Source organism: Hemicordylus capensis, chromosome 5 (genome assembly GCF_027244095.1).
Source record: "Hemicordylus capensis ecotype Gifberg chromosome 5, rHemCap1.1.pri, whole genome shotgun sequence".
NCBI classification, from domain to species: Eukaryota; Metazoa; Chordata; class Lepidosauria; order Squamata; family Cordylidae; genus Hemicordylus; species Hemicordylus capensis.
In genome coordinates this window covers 224,982,753-225,002,992 of record NC_069661.1, presented here as the reverse complement: position 1 = coordinate 225,002,992, position 20,240 = coordinate 224,982,753, and the positions used below count along the sequence as shown (strand labels likewise).

At 42.9% G+C, this 20,240-nt stretch overlaps 1 long non-coding RNA gene across 1 annotated transcript in view; it reads right to left on the bottom strand.

The window, feature by feature from the left end:
- The window catches only part of LOC128328144 (uncharacterized), a 32,164-nt gene extending 22,619 nt beyond the window's left edge, over positions 1-9,545 (bottom strand). The window contains exon 1 of the long non-coding RNA XR_008309046.1: positions 9,308-9,545. This is a non-coding gene — a long non-coding RNA (uncharacterized LOC128328144). The remainder of the gene's footprint in view (positions 1-9,307) is intronic.
- Between the last annotated feature and the right edge of the window lie 10,695 nt (positions 9,546-20,240).

Genomic DNA, 20,240 nt, shown 5'->3' with positions numbered 1-20,240 from the left:
GACCAGTGGAAGGCTATGAAGTTTCCATTGACATGGAAATTGCTTTCCGGGACTTCATACAAGAAGGAAGAACAAACAGTAGAATCAGTAGAACAAACAGGAAGAAAAATTTGGCAAGTGAGCAGTCAACTACCAAGCACAATCATTCGGATATTTTCTTCATGCACACCCTATCCAGATGTTCACAGTCTGTGTGCTGTGTACACATGTACATATCGGTACACATGTACAGTTATTTGCAAATTATGTCTCACATATAATTTACCTGTAAGTATAATTTACCTACCTGTATCCTGCTTTTGAGGGGGTCTGAATTTGATGGGGTTGTCACCCTCCAACCAACCCCGCTGACACAAGAAAGGGCCGGGGTCTTGTACAGGGATACACTTGTTACCTATAGTCTGCATCTGAGAGGTTGTCACACACCCCACCAGCCCCCCCCCCCGACTCAAGAGAGAGGAGGGGTCTTGTCCTCAACATTGTGCTGGCTTTAGAGGCACTCTGCAGCCATAGTTTATAAACATGATGTATGTTTTTTTAAAAAGTTCACTTTTAAAATGAATGCATGTTCACTTATTCACAGAAAAGTAGGTCCATGTGTACAGGCACCTGAGGTATAGAGGGTTGGTTCCTTGTTCCCAGGGTGACAAGAAGTGCCTCTCCGAGGAATTGAAACTGCTCTGTCAACCTGCCCTGTGAGAAGGGGAATAATTTTCCTCAGACCAGGAGGACACGGACACCCCTGTCTAGAGCGGAACACATCTTGTTTTCCAGTCAAGAACAGGGCATGGCCACAGGCTATGGTGTTCATTCATTGTGGGGAATCCTCCTTTAGCTTACCCAGATGATAACAATTTTTCATTCATGGAAATAATATAATTCCTCAAGTATTGCATACTGTCTGGTCATACTTTTTTGCTGTAATCATGTCATAGCTGAATAATTCAGACACATTTTCTGCCTATATTCAACTCATGATTGGTTCCCTGTTCTCATGGTGCTAAATATTATACCTCTGATAAAAGGCGCACTGACATTTAATGCTATGAGAAACAGAAACTCCTCCATTCTGTGTGATGAAAAGACCACACACCACTTATGCATGAGGGAATGTGGCTTCAGGCTAAAATTAGTGGTATGGATTTTGTGTATGATGAGGTTTGTGCCTCAGCAGTTGATTCTGACTCTGGATGGGAAGAGCTCTGAATAAACAAAGAAAATATTAGACAGAAATGAGATTTGTAAAAAAATAAATCAGAATTAGACATATGAAAAGAAACAAATACACTGTCACTTCAATGTTGAAAACCATATATTAGGGTAGAAGTATTTGCAAAATTTCTTTGATTGATTGAATTTATACCCTGCTTTTTAGCCACAATTGCTTGTCAAAACTGTTTACAGTTACAATCCACAAAAACATATTAAGGTTAGGACTCAGGGAATTGTTGATGGTAAACAGAACAGGCCAGTGATTTTTCTTTTATGGGCTAGTTACTTTTGCCAACCTATTTACAAGATTGCTTGACCCACATGACTATGAAATCGACAGCAAATTGTGATTAGTTAATTGTGAGTAGTAGGCAATGTTCTTTCTGTGTTCTTTCTGTGCCTGTCCATCCCTCTCCTCCAACCTCATCCCATCTCAAAAAAGACTTGCTACGTTGATATTTGATATATATATTTTCCCTGATGAGCTACATTTTTTGCTTTCAGGGAGATCTTAACATGGGGCAGCATTCAAAAATGCCACTCACCTGCAGTCCAAAGTGGTACTGTTCACTTTTATCCCCACAAGATTATCCCATTTCATTCTACTGTAAACCACACCTGTAAATACGTCTGTCCTGTGCAGAATTCTGAAAAGTATGGTATGGCATTTTTATCCTAAATAACCTTTGCAAAGATACCCAACACATGCATCTTTGTTCATATGAAGGCAGCATTACCTGAATGGCCTTTAAAGATGTGACCCCAAACCCATAGAAGTCACCATAATCTTCCACAGAAGCTTCAACAAGCCTTTGCTCAGGTTCCTCGTAACGAGCTTTATCCACAGTATATGCAAGAAGTGGGAGGGTCTGGCTGATTTTAATTCAGAAATGGCAACCATGTTATTTTTTGGCTCGATAATTGTTTTCAGGACCATAAGCCAACCTTTGTATATTTCCTCTGCTTGGCCACATCACTGGAACGAAGTGCCATAGCTGGTTAAGCCATTTTGACATCATGCTGATGATGTGTCAAACACAGGAAATTTGAAAAGATGGGACTTGCAAAGGCCTTTGCATAACCTGCCCCTTTGCTGGGTTTGTTCTTTAATTATTATTATACAGTTTAAAAGCCAGTATAATAAAGTTCATTCCTCTAATTATTAAAGCTTTTAAAGTTCATTCCTCTAATTATTGCAAATTATGTTGCACTTAAACTATTCTAATGGACAGTCCATGTCTGGTCTTGTTATTCCATATGCCCTTGGCCTGAACTCCTTCAAATATGGTGTGGAACTTTTTGCTCAAGTTTACAGTACAAATGGTCAGTGGAAATAAAGTGGCATTAGGAATGTTTTTGTTAACCGTGCCAACTCAAAAACCCACATAACTCATGCATTGAATTGTTATGGTTTTGCAAAGAGCTGTTTGTTTTATTTTTTTTAATGCATTAATTAAATGGCAAATAAAGCTACTAACCTCATGTGCTGGAATGGATGCCAAAATGGACATTATAAAAATGTTCACTTCAGTATTAATTCTGTGTTTATGGGGCGTCTCATGTCTCTAAAACCTCCCCAGACTGCGATTAATCATAACCTATCAAATACATTCATCACATTTTTTCTGTCACACTCCAAAGAATGCCTTTATTAATTAAAGGGAAGAAAAATTGGAAAGGGAACCCTTTTCAACTTTCATTGTTTTGTTGAACAGGAAATGATAACATTCAAACAGTCAATTCTCAGCTTTCCAGTTCTCTTTCTCATTCTGAAATTTGGAAAGGAGGCTGCAGTCAAATGTAAATCAATGTTCATTTAAGAAATGTTGCATCTAGTCAACAACAGGAGACCAATGTTGCACAATGGTTAAGAGCAGGGTGGGTGGGTTTCAACACATATAATGTTTTTTGTATAGATTGACTGACATCCAGACTAGTGCTGCATGTGTACAGCAAAGGAAGAGAGCATGCAGATGCTGTGTGGGGAGATTTTCAACAATCTCCCTTTCCTTCTGAAGTGCTCTTTGCCGCCTGAAAATATGTCCCTGAGGGTCACACTTATGCAGCTCACAGGGGCACATTTTCAAGTGGCAAAGAGCACTTCAGAGGGAAAGGCAATTGGTGAAAATTCCTTCCCATGCACACTGGTGTACGTCCTGCTTTATGTGGAAACACAGCAACTGCATACTCACTTTCTTTGATGCATGCATGCAGTGTTCATCTGAATGTCGGCCATTAAAATGTATATGCCATTTTTCTGCCCTAGAAATTAATTCAAAGCAGTTTGCAACAGGTATTAAAACCATACTAGCTGATCCCGCACAGAGCATCTGTGCGGTAGTACACTCCCCACACATTCAGCCCCACTCCCCTCCTCCCAAGCCCTCCACCCCAGTCTCTTGTCCCCAATGCCCACCCGACGTCTCCGGTTCCTGATGCTCACCCACTTCTCCCCCCTCACCACCAAGCCGCTTCTCCTCCCCCCACACCCCGGTCACGGTTTCTGCCACCACCCCCTCCTCACTGTGGCTGCCCCCCACGGCCTCCTCCGGGCTTGCCTCCTCCTCCTCAGCCTCCTCACCATGGCCTAGGAGGCCACTTCCCCCTCAGAAGTTTTTTCTGAGGTGTGAATTCTCATTCTATCATAGCAAATGAGATTTTTTTCAATTAAACAACTCTCATGACCCCACTTTCACTTTTTCACACTTACTATGAATATGAGGAAGTAATCAATTTAGCACACTTCACCTTATGAAGACAAACCTCATAAATTCACCAAAATTTACCCCTCTGCCCAATCACTCTGAAATTGGGGATGGGTGGTAGCCTCCACCCATTAGGCACTATCTACCAGCCCACCCCACTCCTTTGGGGCAGATCCACTTACTGCCCCCAATCTACCCCAAAGACACCAAAACTTCAAATATTCCCAAAATATCAGGCCGCTGCCCAATCCCCCTGAAATTGGGGTGGTAGCCTCCACCCATTAGGCACTACCACCCCACCCCACTCTTTTGGGGCAGATCCACTTTCTGCCCCCAAACTGCCCCAAAGTCACTAAAACTTTAAAAATTCTCAAAAAATCAGCCCTTTGTCCAATCCCCCTGAAATTGGGGTGGTAGCCTCCACCCATTAGGCACTACCACCCCACCCCACTATTCTGCCCCAGGCCCCTCTTTCTGCCCCAATCTGCCCCAATTTGCCCCAAAGACATGAAAATTTCAGAAATTTCCCAAAAATCAGCCCTTTGCCCAATCCCCCTGAAATTGGGGTGGTAGCCTGCACCCATTAGGCACTACCACCCCACCCCACTCCTTTTGCCCAGATCCCATGCTATGCCCCCGAACTGCCCCAAAGTCACTAAAACTTAAAAAATTCACCAAAAATCAGCCCTTTGCCCAATCCCCCTGAAATTGGGGTGGTAGATTCCACCCATTGGGCACTACCACCCCACCCCAAAATTTTGCCCCTGGGCCCCTTTTTACCCACACGAATTGATTTGGATTCAGATTCGGATTAAATCCGAATCCGAACCGAATCAAGGGTGATTCGGGTGACCCAGATTCGGGCACAAAACAGAACAGGGGTGATTCGGTTCGGGTCCAAGCCGAATCACCCAAAACCCCAAATTGAACACCCCTAGTAAGTGGGGTAAGCATCCCCAGAAAAGTAGCTTGTCCCTTGACACTCTTCCTCATTGCTAGACCCCTGTGGTAATTTGAAAGATAGACACTTTTACATATTTAGAGTGTTTATGATTAACTATCTATATATATATAAAGTGTCAGTGTATATATATAAAGAACAGTTCCCCACAGACTCACATCACATCCATTTATGTTAAGAATGGGAGCATTAATGAGAAATACGGCATCATGTTTCTTTCAGAAATCTTACATTGAGGCAAAGTTTGTCTCCCACACAGAAATGCACTTTGCCTCTTCTCTGTCCTGTGTGTGTGTGTGTGTGTGTGTGTGTGTGTGTGTGTGTGTGTGCCATCACTGTAAATACAATAAGTTCAAAGGTTATAAAAAAACAACCTGGCAGAAAAGACAAGCCTTTGCTTGATACTGAAAGACTAAAATAGAACAGGCCAAACAAAACTCTTTTGATATGAAATTTCATAACATTGGTATCACCACCAATGAAAACACCCTGGTATTCTGGAGGATAGCTTCACCACTGATAGTTGTGGTACCTGAACTAAGAGCTCTCCACTCAGTCTTAACTCACAGATCAGGGGTACATGTGAGAGAAGGTACTTTACTTTAGGAGCTACTCTAAAGGATTACTTTACTACAGCTGTCATCCAGTCTAAATTACTCAATCGTAAAACTTACTCAGGAACTACTCTAAAGGATTACTTAATTTCAATAGGACTTCGGTTGAGTTATTTAGTCAGGATGCCAGCCTACATTTTTATCTCGCCTGAACTTGCTGTAAAGAACTCAGGATGGCATATATGATTCTCTCCCCCGCACTTTTCCCTCACAACCAACCTGTGATGAAGGGCTTTTTAAAGGGAAAATTTGGAATTGCACAGTGGTATATAATTCTAATTAATTGACACAGGGTGTGTTGTTGTAACCGTCCTATGCATTTTGGTTATTACAAATGACCTCTATGGATACTCAGAGGCCCATTCTTCCAGCAAATCCCCTAAGTAAGGATGTGCACGGAACCGGCTACCTTTGAGCCGTGGGGATGGGGGAGGGTGCACTTACCCCACCCCCCACTGTGCTTCCCTCTCCAGTGCTCTGTGCATAAATATTCTGGCGGGGCGGCAGCGTACCTTCTTGCTGCCCCATTGTTTCAGTGACCAGAAGTGACCGGAAGTGCTGTGCATGTGCCACTTCTGGTCACTGAAATAATGGGGTGGCAAGGAGGTATGCTGGTGCCCTGCAGGACTATTTATGCACAGAGCGCTGGAGGAGTAAGTGCAGGGTGGGTGGGTAAGTGCACCCTCCACCATCCTTAATGCCTCCCCCGCCCCCTCATTTGAACCGGATTGAATGCAGTGAGTTCCAAACCTGTTCAGTGTTCTAAGAATAGAACGCCAAACAGGTTTGTGAACATCCCTACCCCTCAGGTCCGGACACCGATAGATACACAGATAAGGGGGGAATAAGTGTGCATTCGAATCTTTAAACATTGTAAATTTACATTTTGACTTCAGATATTCCCTCATTGAAATGAGCTTGCTTGCAGAATCAGGTTCTGGGGTTATAGAGCAGCCTGGACTACTCACTTAAATTTTCACATTGTCTTCAGTCACTTTTTACACCAACTAATATGATAGAGCTTTTGTGCATCTTGAATTTTTGAACTGCATATATTTTCCTGGAACTGCACATTTTGTATCTGGTTGCAGATTTTTAAAAGCCCTGATGTGGGTTATGCTGAAAATAGATGAATGACCCAAGGTCACCTCTTGAGCTTTATTGCTGAGCAGGGATTTGAACTTGTGTCTCTTTGGTCCTGGCCTGACACTAACCACTATCCTACACATGCATTCCCTAAGGTATCCCAGATTTTGGCCTTTTAGAACTTTAGGTCAAAGAAAGTATTTTGAGAAGCTCAGAAACAAGCTGGCAATCTATGCAGATAAAAAGAATCAGTGTATTATGGGCTCTACAGCCTGGTCCAGCCAACATCTGGGCTGCTGTATGTTAGACCAACTAAAGTATCCAAGTCTGAGAAGTTGACAAAAACATCAGCGAATAAAAACAATTAAAAACATTCAATAATAAAACCTTGTAAAATACAGAATGCAACAGAAAAAAATACTTTAAAAACAGCTGCAGCATAATAAAAACAGCAGCATCCAAAAGTTTTCACTGCCAGGTTTTCACTGCCCGCTGAAAGACAAACAGTGACTCAGCCAGCTAGGTCTCCCTTGGGAGGGAGTTCCATAACTGTGGAATGCCATGTTGGAAATTCCCTCAAACTTTGTGTTGGCTTTTCAGGAGTAAGTGGGGAAACTGCTGGAAGGGGGAGATTGAAGGCTCCTTCATCTGGTGCATCACACATGGCCTTTTGGGTCCCAGCTGCTGTTCCTAGAACTGGTCAAGCTTTTTTTATTGGACCAGAATCCTGTTCAGATTCATCTACCAATCAGATCCTGGAAATACTACACTTCTGGAATTTCTCTGAGATTTTACTATAGTCTCATTAAGATCAACAGAGATAGCACATGAAAAGGGGGGAAAAGTCTAGCAGTGCAAATTCCATGAGTGTTGTTTCTGGCATTTTAATGAAGCCCAGCATTCTCTCTCTCTCTCTCTCTCTCTCTCTCTCTCTCTCTCTCTCTCTCTCTCTCTCTCTCACACACACACACACACACACACACACACACACACACGTATGTTTCTCGCAGGCCACCTCTAACCAATAATTAGCAGCAAGGGTTTTTGTCCAACCTCAAAAAGAATTGTTTGGGTGATATGCTATATGTGGTTTTATAGCCTTAAAATCCCTGGGGCTATCTTTTCTGGGAAAAGGAAGATAAATCTTTGTTTTAAAGTAATTTAATGTGTTGAGTTCCCTGTTCATTCCCTACTGAACAGCAGTCCTCCTCTCAAGAGCTAAAATATTATTCTAGTTTGTGACAGCTGGCTCCTCCAGAATAAAAACTATATTTCTCTTTCAGTTTCTAGTTGATGAATATTTTCAATTAAAAGTTATCAGCATAAACCTGTGGCCTGACAAAATGAACAGGAGATATGCAAATATACAGATGGCATCCCTGTTGCCGGGCAACAGCTCGAGGAGCATGAAGACGGGGACAGGTAAGTACTCAGAGAGGCGGCCACTGAGGAGCATGGCAGGCATGGAATGGGCGTGTTCCTGGGCGGGTCTGGGCTCTCTATGATTTCAGTTCCAGAAACAGCACAAAACCATGGTTATGGCTGTTGGGAATTCTCTCTGGTAAGAGAAACCCTTTTTCATTATAGCAGAGTGCACAGAGGCACAACACAGCAGAATTTAGTTAGGCATGTGTGTATGCTGAGAGTAAAGTAGCTTGGTGCCAGTTCATAGTTTCAAATCAATATATGGAGTATTTATTAGAGAACTCCATTCTAGATAGGAAAGTGAGGAGATGGGATCTCTACAGCCTTTCCTCATTATCTGCAGACTCACAATCCGCAATGTTGCATTTCTGTGGTCGGGATACCCAACCTCGGCGTACGTGAAAAAATCTGGCTAAAAAAGCGTTAATTCCGCATATCCACAGGTTGAGGGTGGCCGGAAATGACTTCAGAGGCTGCTCTTTTGAGCATAGGAGCCATTTTATGGCTCATTTGTGTAAAAACAAACACACATCTGTGTTTTTCAGCTGAATTGGGGGGACTTTTTTTCCCTTGCAGGGGCCATCCATAAACTTCTGATTACTGAAGAGCACGGTAGGGCACTTTATTTGGCCTGTTTTCATGATCTGGAGGTGGTTTTGTTGAGTCTAGGAGCTTTCCCATAGACTCAATAACTCATTAATATCTGCGGTTTCGTTACCCACAGTAATCTGCGGGAACAGAACCCTAGTAGATAGGTACTCCTTGAGGTACTCCTGTACAACACCTGCAGCTGCAGCACCCTGTACAAGAAAATAAGTGACTGCTTTATTAGTAACCACGTTTAGTCAGTTAATCAGATTAACTGATTGAAAACCTCTTGATCAATCTAAAATGTCCCCAAGTAATCCCCCCCCCCACAAACAAACAAACAAAATAAGAGCAGCATCTAGGCTAAGTTATTAATGACTAAGTCCTAACTGAAACTTAACTGTCCTAACTGAAACTTTGTCATGACTAGCTTTTCTCAATGGTTTGTAGTCATGACTAATTAGTTTGGATGCTGCCCAATGTTTGTTTATTATCATATGTATATCATCATCATCATATTTATTTTATTAAAAATATTTCTGTACTTCCCAAAACTTGTGTCTCTGGCCGGTTTACAATTAAAATCACTTAAAATATTAAATCAATTAACAATTAAAATAATGTAAAAGATTAGAAATATTTAAAGCCCAGTATTAAAATTATTTAAAACTATAAATCTAATTAAAAGCCTGGGTGAATAAATGTGTCTTCAGTACCTTTTTAAAAGTTGCCAGAGATGGGGAGGCTCTTATTTCAACAGGGAGCGCATTCCAAAGCCCAGGGGCTGCAACGGAGAAGGCTCGTTCCCAAGTAGTCGCCAGACGAGTTGGCAGCAGCCACAGACGAACCTCTCCAGATGATCTTAGCAGGCGGCGTGGCTCATGGAGAAGAAGACGTTCTCTTAAATACCCAGGGCCTAAGCTGTTTAGGGCTTTATAGGTAACTAGCTGAACCAGGCGCAGACCATCTGCGCCTCTAGTCCTCCCCACTTTCTCCCCCCCAAGCCCAACAAGTAAACTGTTTTGGGAACTTTTGTTGAAAAGCGATATATAAATATTCATCATATTAGTATATACTGCCTGATATGTGAATCCCTAAGCAATGTACATAATTCCAAATACAAGTATAGAACAAGATAAAACAATTAAAACAACTTAATGAAATAAAAGAATCAGTTTAAAAGTAATTAATTAACTAAAAGCCTGAGAAAACAGATGTAGCTTAAGGTCTTTTTAAAAGCAGTCAGAGACAAAGAAGCTCTTATTTGGGCACAGAGTGCATTCCAGAGCCCCAGGGCAGCTACAGAGAAGGCCCAGTTTACCATTGCCTCCTCCTGCACAGTATGAGATGATGCCTTTCAGCATCTTCCTATATTGCTGTTGCCCGATATGGAACCAGCGGGGATTCGAACCGGCAACCTTCTGCTTGTTTTTGTCAAGCATTTCCCTGCTGCGCAACTTAAGGTAGCCTCATTTGATGTATGTACATTTAATTGATTCATCTGCTTTTCTTATTAAAATGCATACAATTAATCAACTAAGTTTTTAAAAAGGAAATGACAGTCTTACATTTCATGTATCCTCTCCATTATTGCACAGATATTTCTAAAAGCAATCAGAAACAAGAGAGAAGCGGGGGTGGGGAGGCGGGGAGGCCAAATTCATTGTCATTCGGATCACATGATTCCCAAGCCTCTATAAATTCAGCAAGAGTTTTTCAAGGCTCACTTGAAACGGATGATTTTCAATTCTCAATGAAAGCATTTTGCCAGCATCATTCTTTGAATAAGATTTCTGTCCTTAGAATTACTTGAAAGAACTGCAGCGTAGAACTCCTCTTTCTCTCTTTCTGGTCAAATAAAATATGGCAGATCCAGCCTCAAATATAATTTTGGATTCACAACTGTTAATGGAAGATTCAGACAAATGTGAAACATGAAATTTGTGAGCAGCTGTAGGATTCTGTTTCAAAGTGTTAGGCTATAATTTCCTATTTTGTTGTAGAGAATGCCAGTATACTCCACTGGCTTCGTAATTCGTGATGTGAATGTCTTGCTGGAGAGGGGAGAGGAAGATGGAGCCCATACTCATTATACAGGCTTGATTCCATATATTTTGAATACATTTGGTAGTAGGATTTCTTCTAGATGATAGAACTTCTGCCATATGAAAGACCTACCTGAAAACAAGGCCAGTCCTAAAGGTATACCACGGGTTACAGGAGAAGCCTGCACTTGACAGTTAGGCAAGATGGACCTCTATGTTGGTGGAGCTTCAGCTGTGCCAAATGATCACCTATTTTGATTTTGGGAATGACACCAGCAGTTTTAGTGGGGTAGATATTTCCCCAGAAAAACGTATAGGTGGACATACATATACTATAGATAGTTTGGACAAATTTAAGATCTCCAACTTACTGCCAAGCTGCTGGTTTCAGAGACCACTTTCTGATGAATAAAGCCTTACTGCCTCAAGATCATCAGCAAAGAGTCAAACATCGGCTGTATAATTCTAGTTTTCATAGTGGTCTGTCATCTGTTTTATTTATTTCATTATTGTTCTATTTATATACCGCTTTTCATTAAAATAATCTCAAAGCGGTTTACAATATAATTAAAACACACAATTCAAATACAAAAAGTACAGCTATTAATATAAACAAGCTGACCTGGTGCAGAGCATCTGTGCCCCTAGTTTTCCCTCAGCCTGCCCGGCAGTGGCCGCTTTTCCTTGGCCCGCCCGGCAGCGGCCGTTTTTCCTCAGCCTGCCAGCCGGCCTGTCAACAACCACTTCTCCTCGGCCTGCCAGCCAACCCGCCAGTGGCCGCTTCTCCTCAGCCGGCCAGCCACCCGTCTCCATCGCTAATTGGCAGCTCGCTCATGAACTCTCGCGAGAGCTGCCACACATGGGATTAGCGACGGGTACGTTTACGAGAATTATATATAGAGATATAATAATCTCCATTAAAAAATTTAAAAACTTATATAACACAATAATACACAAAACACAGAGCAGCAGAAGTAAAAACAAATCTAATTTAAAAGCCTGGGTGAAGAGCTACATCTTTACTTGTTTTCGAAAAACGATGGTGAATGCTGAGGAGCAGATGCCATGCTATGCCAATACTATGTTGCTAGGAGCTGTGCAAATAATAGTCAGAATCCTGGGTTCCCTGTAGTTATACATTATGAGTCAGAGAGAGAAAATGATAATGAATCATGTTTGCTCCTGCTTCTAACAGATCATTGTGAAACTTGGACCTTTAGGTGGCATTTGCTAAAAACACCACGTCAGGTAGCAGGCGATGGGAGATAACTTTCTTTTTAAGGTCTTGGAGAGCCACTGCCAGTCAGAATAATTAGTACTGGGCTAGACAGACTAATAGTCTGACTCAGTATAAGGCCACTTCCACCAGGGGTGCATTTACAACTGAAAAAGGGGGGACAAATGTCCCTGCGGCCCTGAGGGAGGAGCCCTCGCCACCTGACTGACAGCTTTCTCTCTGCTCTCTGCCTCATGCTTCTCTGAAGAAGGTGTGGGGATCAGGGGCCCATCTTTGCTTTTTGTCCCAGGGCCCACTCCAGCCATGCTACGTCCCTGGCCACTTCATATGGTTCAGAGCAGGTACATGTTCTGCATCCATGTTTTACCCAGCTACGGAAGACTTATTCTCTTCCATTAGTTCCTTACTAAGCTCTTGATTTAATGATGTGTGAGAAGGAAGTGCTTTTGTCTTTTCCTTTCTTCCTCCCTCACTGCAGATTTATACTGCTGTTCCAAGAACTATAATTTATTAATGACATTTCAATAAATTCATCATTTCCCCTCTGTTTTCATTCTCAGAGAACTGTATGGGTTTAAAAAATGAACACACCAAAGCACTCTATATTCCCAGTATAAGCAATAAAACATAAAACCATTCTTTGTTTCCCCCCTATCTGAGGAATGCTACCTCTCCCAAGTCCCCATCTTTGACAGTGATTGAAGTACAGGAAACTTAACATAAAATCACCACCCTTTTCCTCTTTCCTTTTGGCTGTGGTTTCCAATCCATACAGAGACAAATACAAGATCTGAAATACTGCTTTGGAAAAACAGAACCACTCCCAGACTTCTGAGAGCAAGGTCTTCAAGTCAGTTTCTGTTGCTGATAGTACCTATATATTAGCCTCATACTGGGACTGATTCAAACCAGCCATTCTCAAGAAAGGCCTTGAACCAAACCAAACTTTTCTCACAGCTCCGATTTCCTTCTTTGTGGATGATGCTTCCACGATGCCCATTTTCTGTCATCTTGTCACCTGCTGTAGGGAAGAATGTGACATCTAGAAACAGGGTTTTGCTCTTTTACACTGTATAAATGCCCAACAGTGAGATAAATTTTAGACCTTGGAAGTCAACAGTTATGACCCCCTCACTCCAAGCCTTGACAAGTTTTCTTTGCATCTAGGAGCTGGCCCCAAAATTTGGGAGTTAGGCAATGGACCCTTGACAACATTACTGGGCTTAATGACAGACACTGTGGAGCGGGAAGGCAAATGGGCTTTTCTTTATCCCCTTTACAAATAACTTAGAACCAAAACAGGGCTACCTGAGGCAAATAAAGTTTTTATTAAATAACTCTACCTCTGAATATCCTAGTCTAGGTGCCATTTAGTCTAGGTTAAATTTCTAGGCACATGGCTCCCTGACACCCAGGATTTGTCACGCCCTGACTTACTCTTTAGCCTTCAGTTAAGGCTCCTACTCCAACCCTCAGGAGACCCCCCAATCAAGCCCCCTCCTATGTCTCCTCTATAGGAGACTGGCAGAAGACTAAAGTGGTACCTCTTTTCGGCATTGCAGCTTTCCAAGACTTAATCCAACAAACAGGATTTCCTCCCCAGCTCTCTCTCTCTCTTCCCTGATGAATTCCTCAACAAGGTAGAAAAAGTCAAAGCTCTCTGGAGAGTAAAGTTTTGTTAATCCTCCCCCATCTGCTGTCCCAAAACAGGACAATTCATGCACTGATGCTCCACGCACAGGTTCTTGTGGGGAGCGCCATTGCAGCAGGAAGCTGCATGGGGTGGTGGCGAGCGAGCATGTGCACTAACCTTGGTGCACAAACCTCGGTTCATGCACATTGCCACCAAAGTTGTGCAGCCCTGATTTAACAGAATGGGGGTTGTAAGCAAATTGTGATGTTTTTCATAGCACTGCATCTCTACGCTGCAAAAGCTTCATCCACTGAATTTCTGCTTGACACACAAGCTTTTAAAAGCACAGGAGCCCTGACAGAATAAAGGCTAGTAACCCCCAGCCAACCCCCTATGCTTGGTGTTCAGCAAATTTGAAGAGAATTCCTTTCTGACCCTGAAAGTAGTAAGCAATAATATATCGAGCTGAGATCTAGATCATGGAGCCTTAAACATTTCTGCAATCTCTTGCCTACATCAGTGCTTTGGTTCAAATCTCTTTTTAGTCAAGAGACAATTTGCCGTGCTTCTCTTTAGAGGGCTGAAAGACACAGGTGCAATTAATGAAGAAAACAGCCCAAGCAGCAGTGGTTAGCATCAGTCCACTCACATGTTCAGTCTAACTGCCTTTATTTGGAAGTATTTCTAACTGATTCTAATAGAACTTACTTCAATGTAAGTGTGCCTAGGACTGCAGCTTAAAGAGAGTTCACTACAAAAAGACAGATGGCAACTATTATTACAAAATGTTAAATGCATCAAATATTTGATGTTCTCTTTCTCATTCAACCTCATATTTAACCTTATAAGGCAGGTCATTAATCACAATAAGCACACACACACATACATTAGGGGCCATGGGCTTAGTACACAAAAGGTCCCTGGTTCAATCCCTGGCATCTCCAGTAAGGCCCTCAGGAAAAGACCTCTGCTGAGGTCTTGGAGACCACTGCCAATCAAAGTAGATGGTTACTAGATCTACATCTGGGCTAGATGTAACAATGGTCTGACTCAGGATGAGACCTCTTCGTGGGATATTATTTGGCAGGCTAAACCAAAGCAGAAAAGTTTCCTTATGACTACCCAAAATGCTTCTGTCTCAATATTTATTTATTTATTTATTTTTGCATTTATATACCGCCTTTCGTTAAAAGACAACTCCAAGGCGGTTTACAAAAGTTAAAACATACAATAAAAAGACAATAAAAACATCAAGCTAAAAAGTATAAAAACATATAAAAACAGGCATAAAAACAATACAACAGATAAAAACAATACAACAGATAAAAACACACAGAAGCAGCAGTAAAAACGATTATGTAAAAGCCTGGATAAAAAGCCAAGTCTTTACAAGCTTTCTAAAAGCCATGATGGAGTCCGAGGAACGAATGGCCACTAGGAGAGCATTCCAGAGTCTAGGAGCAGCAACAGAGAAGGCCCTGTCCCGAGTGCAGTAGTGAAATGTCCCGAGAAATTCTCCCTGTCCCGAGAAATCAGTAGTGATTTCAAGCCCTCCCCCATATGCAGTTCTAAATGTTGAGGCGCTTCACACAAGCAGTGTGAAGCACCTAAAGGAGGTCTGTGGGGGCAGCAGGTTTGCCCAACCCTCCCCACAGATGATCGCTTACCTTTCCCTGGGTGAGTGGATCGCCCCCCCAGATGAGCAGTGGCTCTCCTGCGGGCCGCCCGCGGCTCTCCCAGCAGCTTGGGGGTCGGGAGCAGGGAAGCACTGCCACGTGGCATCCCACCCCCCCGGAGCCCCAGTAATACACTGTGTGAGTGCATGGTGCATTACTCGGAACCCCCACCCCTGAGTGTGCCTGCCATGGCTGCAAGCAGCCGCGGCAGACATACGATCATTTAGCCCAGCTTTTGGGCGCATTCACACCCAAAACCTGGGTTAAGTGGCAGGCTACTTAAGAGGGCTTGCTGCTGTGCTGCCACTGGGAGCTGCATGGCTCCCGCCAGTTCTCATGCACAACGAAAACCAGGCTCAGCTTCCCTAGCCCGGTTTTCACTGCTCGTGAAAATAGTTTCATTATTTGCCATCCCAGAAAGTGGAATGGAAAGATGATGTCCTCTTTATATATTAAAGGTAAAGTGTGCTGTCAAGTTGATTTCGATTCCTGGCGCTCACAGAGCCCTGTGGTTTTCTTTTGGTAGAATACAGGAGGGGTTTACCATTGCCTTCTCCCATGCAGTATGAGGTGATGCCTCTCAGCATCTTCCTATATTGCTGCTGCCCAATATAGTACCAGCGGGGATTCGAACCGGAAACCTTCTGATTGTTAGTCAAGCATTTCCCCTGCTGTGCCATTAGCTGGAGCTAATGTATCCTTTTCACCTCTAATATATAGATAATGTAATATAAGAGTCAGGAGCTCCACTTGAATGCCCAGTTATGCAGAGGCTTCATTTATGCAATCCCACCCACATGCTTTGTTTCAGGGAGAGAAGTTTTGTGACCCGGGCCTCTGCATAGTTCTTCATTCATGTAGCGGGATTCCACCATCTGCATGCTGGAGGGGAGAAGCTGCCTTGCTCCTCCAGCACATGAAGACCCCTGGTAATCAGAGGTGCTCTGATTACCAAAGTCCAAGGCCTCCACACCCACAAGGGCCCTCAATTCCTCTTTAGTCTGTAGTGGGGAAGCAACCTGCCTAGAGACCAGGAGGCTGTTGGCTCGAATCTTTGCTGGTGTGTTTCCCAGAATGTGGGGAACTCCTATATAGGGCAGCAGTGATACACAAAGGTGCAGAAAGGCACACATCTCATACTGTGCAGGAGAAGCCAATGGTAAACCCCTCCTGTATTCTACCAAGAAAACCACATAGCTCTGTGGTTGCCAGGAGTCAACAGCAACTCGACAGCACAACCTAAGCTACACTACCTTTAGTTTCAGAAGCAATATGTCTCTGAATACCAGTCTATGGAAAGCAGCAGAACAGGGCTATTTGCCTCCATGTTTGGCTTCTGGGATTCTCAGACCCATCTAGCTGACCTTTGTGAAACAGAATGCTGGACTAGATGTTCCTTTGTCCAGATCCAGCAGGGCCCTTCGAATGAGTGTACAATTCCTCAGAGACTCGCTAATGGGATTAGCACTCAAGGGCAATGCAAGAAACCAGAGCTTTGGAATGTAAATGACTTTACAAGCTTAATTTATGAGACTCTGGGCAAGTGCAAAGATGATAACCTCTGAAAGGGCACTGTAGGATGCTCAGGGACAGAACCAACCAGGAGCCAAAGAAATGTCACAGCAACAGGCAAAATGCCCAGACATGCAAAGCTTATGTGCAGTCCACTCTAGGCAAACTTCAATATTTAAAAATAATAAAAATGATACACAAACACCAATTATCAGAAAGTCAACGAAGCCATTCTATTCAACTAGCATATCAACCTTACAACCCACTGCCATGTCCATCATCACACTCTTTTAATATTTCCTGCTTACTTCAATGGAGTCTGAACAAGAGAAATGTATGAACAGACATTTCTGAGGGTCACCTGACCTTTTGGTCATGTGCCTAATTCAACAAGTGGTTGTTGTTTTGACATGGAAGATTGTCAGTGACTCAGGGCTTTTAGACTGAGTTGGATGTTGGGGATGTATGCTGAAGAAGTCACTTCCAAATGTCTCCCATGGATCCATTCAACACTTAACAGTTTGGCAGTGTGAATTAATGTCGCCAGATTAGCAAGCAAACCAACATGGCAAAGTGAGGTCCCAAAATAGAATGCCACTTGCAACTCTGCTACTTTTAATCGGCATCAAACACAATATGCAAAGGGGGTTAGCAGACACAGGGAGTAATTTTACTGAAGGAATTTAAGAAAGCTTGTCTGATTTATGCCAAAACTGCGGTTTGAAGCGCACTTCGAGCATGTTTTGTAGCAGCGCAGAGGAGCTTTAAGAAAGAGGAAAGCAGGTCCTTACCTGCTCTCCTCCGCCCCATGCAGCTTCCTGCTGGGGTGGTGCTCAGCCCAAGTACCCCTGTGCGGCACCAGCACACACATGCACAGGTGCCATTTGTGTGGTCAGCAACACCATGCTGACAGTTGTCTGAGGGCCCACTGCTTTGGGGGACCCTCCAGAGGCAAGTCACATGACTGACTCCCCCAGCCATGCACCCGCCTGGGCTTCCTTCAGTTGTATTCATCCTCCAAAATTGATGTGGGTGTTAAGACCTGGAGCTACCAGAACAGCATGTCTTTCTCTAGTACCATTAAATGACTTGCATCATCTACAATTTACAAAACCTTTTAAAAATAATTTAGGATGATGTTCTATTGTGGCACATAGGAGAGAGAGAGAGAGAGAGAGAGAGAGAGAGAGAGGTATATATATATATATATATATATATATATATATATATATATATAAACTTTTACTATGATTTTTTACCACTATTCAGCCTCATTTAAGATTTCTTTACTTCATGAGCTGAGCTTCAGTGGGGGGTGGGGGCAGCATTTTAAAATGTTGTCTCTGGGCCCACTCCAACCTTGCTACGCCCCTGGTAGACAGCACTGAGGTACATGGACCAATGGTCTGACTCAGTATAAGGCAGCTTCATAGGCCCAACAGGCACAAATAGACTAGAAAATAGCCCAGAATCCTTTGCAACGTGCCAAGATTCCTATGAATGGGTTTTGCAGCACATAAATCAGTGTGGTGTGGGTTCCTGGAAGATAGGGTAGTTGAAAACCACGGCTCTAGGCAGTAGCAAATCTTTAAACAGTGGCTAAAAGGTACTGGGATCAGGGATAAGTGACAATCAGGGATTGTCAGGGATAAGGGACAATCAGCCAGGAGGCATCTGCTGCTTTCCTGTAAGGTAACATGAAGGATATATGGCAACTACCCAAGAGAAAAACAAATTGACCCTGTGATAAATGCTTTGTTTTACCCATAATGTATTTCCCAGCCCTCAGATTCAAAGAGCTTTTTTGCAGTTGTGCATTTAGTGAGTGTTTATTTTTGCAAAAAGCTATTATCAACCAGCTGCTCGTAAACTCTCCTCTGCAATGCAAGAATCTTTGTGCTGCGTAATTGCCTTGCCTCTCTAAGTGCATATTCCACTGGTTTGAATTAACTGCTAACTCTTTATGATTATGACCATCATTCATCTCCAGCAGTTTAAGTCAGGTTTAGACTTAACTGTGGTGACATCATCCTTTTAAAGAAAGAAGCCTGGGGGCTCACTGTCCTCAAGGCAAGGCTGGACCTGTGCTGTCTTTGTTCCTGTTATCTTTGAGAGTATATGAGATGTACCAACCAGCACACCTCCCTTCCACAAGTCATTTTTATGCATCCCATTCATGTCATATATCTCTTGGGGTATTACATCTAACTAGCTGCCCCCATTTGTAAATGCACTTGTACTGAAATGGCTTTACCATCAAATCCAATAAAATTTGCACAGAGCATTCTTTATGTCTGTAGATATCTCCCTTTTAACATATGTATCTCATTATGCTATGTTTCTTCTGGCTCTTAAATAAACAAAAGCGATATGAATGAGATATCTACCACAGATATCTCAGTCATACTGGAGAGCTGGTCTTGTGGTAGCAAGCATGACTTGTCCCCTTAGCTAAGCAGGGTCCACCCTGGTTGCATATGAAGGGAGACTAGAAGTGTGAGCACTGCAAGATATTTCCCTCAGGGGACGGAGCTGCTCTGGGAAGAGCAGAAGGTTTCAAGTTCCCTCCCTGGTTTCTCCAAGATAGGGCTGAGACAGATTCCTGCCTGCAACCTTGGAGAAGCCGCTGCCAGTCTGTGAAGACAATACTGAGCTAGCTAGACCAATGGTCTGACTCAGTATATGGCAGCTTCCTATGTTCCTAATGCTTAGTGTCAGGGCACTTGCCAAAGTACCCAACTAACAAAGTTAATTGGCAGGGTACCTGCCAAAGAAGACTTAACAGATTGCGCAAACCATCACACAATATCCTTAATTTCACACACACGCAAAATAATGCTCAAGATCATCCAATGCAGATTAGAGCCCTACGTGGAAAGGGAAATGCCAGATGTTCAAGCTGGTTTCAGAAATGGCCAAGGAACAAGATGCATGCTGGATAATTGTATTTAGAGAAAGCCAAAGAATACAAAAAAGAAGTCAATATGTGCTTTATTAGCTACAGAAAAGCCTTCGATTGCATTTGACCATGTCAAGTTGTGGAATATCCTTAGGAAAATGGGCTTCCCAGAACATCTCATTGTTCTCATGAGAAACCTATACACAGGACAGGAAGCCACAGTCCAGACAGAACATGGTGAAACAGACTGGTTCCAGATCGGCAAAGGAGTAAGACAAGTCTGTATACTTTCTCCCTCTTTATTCAATTTATATGCTGAACATATACTGAGAGAAGATGGATTGGAAGAAAATGAGCGTGGTTTTAAAGTTGGAGGAAAGAACATCAATAACCTGCGCTACGCTGATGACACCACTCTGAAAGCGGACGATCTGCAAGCTCTAGTAATGAAAGTCAAAGAGCACAGTGAAAAAATGGGACTACGACTAAATATAAAGCAGGCTAAACTAATGACAACGGGTACAGCAACCAGCCTCAGAATTGATAATGAAGACATTGAAGTGGTGGATAGTTTCTGCCTTTTAGGATCGACCATTAACAGTAAAGGATCCCGCAGTCAAGAAATACACCGCAGACTAGCACTTGGT